Genomic DNA, 4,358 nt, shown 5'->3' on the forward strand with positions numbered 1-4,358 from the left:
TCTGCCCCTCAGGATGCCTTCAAGGGGGCAGGTTCCTCCCCAGCTCTCGGTGTCCATCACTGCTGCTAATCTAGACAGTTCTGAGTTATAGATTAAATCTATTCTTCTCTAAGGAATAGTCCAGCTTTCTTGCTGTGGGGAATGTGGCCGCTATGGACTAAATGGGGAGCAAAATAGGTTACCGGGGCCCTGGGCTGTGGGCAGTATGATGGTCGGAGACAGAAATAAAAGGATGCTCCCTTGTGGTCAACCCTCCTAAGCCAGGTGGTCCCTTTGTCCTGGGGTCTCCTGGCTTTTTTTGTGACCCTCTGGCACGCTGACATCATTTCCACTTTCAGCTCAGTCTTATCTCTGTCCCCACTCCATGCCCAGCGCAGAGGCATTTCGTGGCAAGGAGCTAGAGATGCTGTCTCAGGGAGGGGCTGGGGCAAGGGCCAGGGAAGGAGGTGCCAGAGCTCTTACAGGTACGTGCCTGTGACTCAGACCGTGAGTGTTGAGAGGGTGATGTTTGAGCCTGGGGCTCACCCTCCTGCGTCAGCCCTCTTCTGCCAGAGCCCTTTCAACTCTGGGCAGTGTCCCCACGCAGGCACCAGCCCTGTCTCCCATCAGGGCACACCCTGCCTGCCCGGTCCCCTCCCCTGACACAGATGTCCCCTCACCCAAGTGGCCGCCTCCCTTTAGCCCCCCTCGCTCCAACAAGTGGGGCTTCCCAAAGCCATCTTTCTCAGTGTTAGCTTGCCTCACTCTCCCTCAAAATATTCTTTGTTCATTCATTCACTCGTCCAAGTATCTCTGAGGACCTGCCAGATGCTAGGTACATTTCCAGTGAACACAGCGAACCTGGTTCCAATCACAGAGAAGCATCTCATCTGTGTCAGTCAATCTGCTCTTGCTTCTCACCAGATTTCTTGTATCTTTAGCAGAGTCTCAGCCTATTTAGAAGGACTTGATGATCAGGCTCCCATTCTGGGGCTGTGTACTAGCTTCCAGGGATGGAGCCAGTTCCCTATTTTTGTATGCCTTTGCGGGAAAAGGGCCTCCACCCAGCTCCCATCACTATGGCAACCTCCCTCCCCCCTCAGTTTCATTTCTCCAATCCGGAGCCCGGTCTCGTCTCCTTTGGCGGGTCCTACACTGAGAGGAGGCCGAGGACAGCTGCCGGGCGCATCCCGGGTGTTTACAACACCAGGTTACGAGAGCCTCGGGCAAGAGTCCTTTATTCATAGGACCCAGGGAGAGAGGGCAAGCGGCTTCCTGTGCTGCCTCTGCCTCTGCATCTTCCCCAGGCTCCTTCCTCACCATCCCCACCAGGGAAGACTGCTGTCCCCTTCCTCCCTGAATCAGACGGGCAGCCTCACCAGCTGCGTGGGGAAGAGGCTTTCTCACCTTCCCGGCTCAGTTCCCCTAAGTGCATCCCTCGTACCTAAAGAAGTTGACCTCTTCCTCCCCAGGGGTCTTGTGTAGATGTGGTGCCCAGCCTGGGATGGGAGAGAGAGCATGGCAATGCCACTGAGACGGCTGGCCAACTTGCTTAGGTTTTAAGGATTTCTTGTCATTCAGTCGCCAACTCTCTGTGACCCCATGGACTGCAGCACTTCAGGCTCCTCTGTCCTCCACTGTCTCCCAGAGTTTGCTCAAATTCATGTCAACTGAGCCAGTGATGCCATTCAACCATCTCATCTTCTGTGGCCCCCTCCTCCTCCAATCTTTCCTAGCATCAGGGTCTTTTCTAATGAGTCAGCTCTTTGGACTGCAGTCAGATTTCCTTGTCATCCAAGGGACTCTCAAGAGTCTTCTCCAACACCACAATTTGAAAGCATCAATTCTTCAGCACTCAGCCTTTATGGTCCAACTCTAATATCCATACATGACTACTGGGAAACCCATAGCTTTGACTACCTGGACCTTTGCTGGCAAAGTGATGTTTCTGCTTTTTAATATGCGGTCTAGGTTTGTCATAGCTTTCCTTCAAAGGAGCAAGCATCTTTTAATTTTATGGCTGCAGTCAACGTCTGCAGTGATTTTGGAGCCCAAGGAAAAAAAAAATCTGTCACTGCTTCCACCTTTTCTCCTTCTATTTGCCATGACGTGATGGGACTGGATGCCATGATCTTAGTTTTCTTAATGGTGAATTTCAAGCCAGCATTCTCACCCTCCTCTTTCACCCGCATCAAAAGGTTCTTTAGTTCCTCTTCATTTTCTGCCATTAGAGTGGTGTCATCTGCGTATCTAAGGTTGTTAATATTTCTCCTGGCAATCTTGATTCCAGCCAGGCATTTCACATGATGTACTCTGCATACAAGTTAAATAAGCAGAGTGGCAATATACAGCCTTGTCCTACTCCTTTTCCAATTTTGAACCAGTTGTTTCATGTCCAGTTCTAACTGTTGCTTCTTGACCCGCATACAGGTTTCTCAGGAGAAAGATAAAATTCTTTAAGAATTTTCCACAGTTTGTTGTGATCCACACAAAGGCTTTAGCAGTCAATGAAGCAGATGTTTTTCTGGAATTCCCTTGCTTTCTTCATGACCCAGTGAATGTTGCAATTTGATCTTTGGTTCTTCTGCTTCTTTGAAACCCAGCTTGTACATCTGAAAGTTTTCAGTTCAGGTACTGCTGAAGCCTGGCTTGAAAGGTTTTGAGCATAACTTTGCTCCAATGCACTATGCACTATGTGAAATGAATGCAATTTGTACCATAGTTTGAACATTCTTTGGCGTTACCCTTCTTTGGGATTGGAATGAGAACTGACCTTTCCCAGTCCTGTGGCCACAGTTGAATTTTCTGAATTTGCTGACTTACTGAGTGCAGCACTTTTACCGCACAGTTAATAATACCTGCAGGGACCAGGGAGTGGGTCCTTACTTGTCCCAGGGGAGCTTCTCAGTTAGAAAGGGCCTTGGGTGCCTGGAGTTTGCCCAGCCCATCCAGCTCAGGGCTGGGAGGAACAAGCTCCCTTGGAGTGAAGGTCAAGAAGAAAGGGGCTTCCGTGCCCATTGCTAACTTCTGAGCCAGGTAGAGAAAAATGGCCCAATTTTGTGGGTTAAAAGCAAGGCCAGCACTTCCTCAGAACTCTTTGCAGGTGAAATGGAGCCAGTGTTGTGCTGTGCTGAGTCGCTCAGTCGTGTCCGACTCTTTGCGAGCCCATGGACAGTAGCCCGCCAGGCTCCTCTGTCCATGGGGATTCTCCAGGCAAGAATACTGGAGTGGGTTGCCACGCCCTTCTCCATGGGATCTTCCCAACTCAGGGATCGAACCCAGGTCTCCTGAATTGCAGGCGGATACTTTACCGTCTGAGCCACCAGGAAAGCCTGAAATTGGAGCCTGACAGATCCCAAAGCCTAAAAGTGAGACTGTCTTGACATGGCCTGGGGTGGGCAGCTAGAAGTTACATGACTGGGGTTTGGCTTTGGAGATGGGAGAATATAGCCACCTCTGATCAAGTGAAGATAGTTTGGGGGAATATCTTAAGAGTTCTCCCCTCAGAGTTGTCCCCTCTAGGGATTCTCTGAGCTGGCCCATGATGTGAGAGAGGTTTGATTTCTTCTCTCAGGATAACTGAGAAGCCCCACACAGGCTTCTGTGGCTTCAGGACTGGCCTGAGTCATCAGCAGGAATCTAGTCCCTAGAAGTGGAACATTCCTGACAGCCAGGCAGGCAGCTGTCATCTGAAGCCAGCTGGCTGCATTTGGTCACCTTTTATAAACCCTCCCACTTTCTCACTGAGGAATGGCAAGGGGGATAATCATAGGGAAAGGTTCCCTGGTGTTAAATGGGGGCTGGAGGGTTCAGGCTGCCTGATATGGTGGAAGAGCCAGCAAGGGACTGTAGTAAGCCCAGCTTGCAGGGGGGCGGGGGTGGGACACGGAGATAAAGAGAGCAAATTGAAAGTGTTTTGAGAACATAATGGATCTCCCCTCACGGCTTCCACCTGCCCCATTCAGGAACAACCAGCCGCAGACTTGTTACTTGATGCTGGACTTTTGGGTGGGCAGTGTTTTCTCCTAGGGGGTGGCTTCAACTTTCCCTCCTAGGGTTTGGGGGTAGAAATGAGCTCTGTGCACCCCTCCAAGCTGCTGTATCAGCTTAGGGGTCTCTGGGAAGCTGTGAGATTCCAAGCTGTGGTTCAGTGTGGAGGAAATCTGGGGGTGAGAAAGAAGCGCTCATTGGTGCATCGTCTTTGTTGATGTACAGATGTTAGAACCTTGTAAGGAAAAAAAAAAAGTGCCCAAGCTGTTAACTTTGTTGTACCTGAATGACTGTGAGTACCAGCTCCCTTTCTTCTGAACTTCGGGTGTTCTGGTTCTTGCAACATCAGACTGGGCTGGTACAGCCTGGAAAATCCAGTGGCTGGACGC

This window comes from Dama dama, chromosome 20, assembly GCF_033118175.1.
Source record: "Dama dama isolate Ldn47 chromosome 20, ASM3311817v1, whole genome shotgun sequence".
NCBI classification, from domain to species: Eukaryota; Metazoa; Chordata; class Mammalia; order Artiodactyla; family Cervidae; genus Dama; species Dama dama.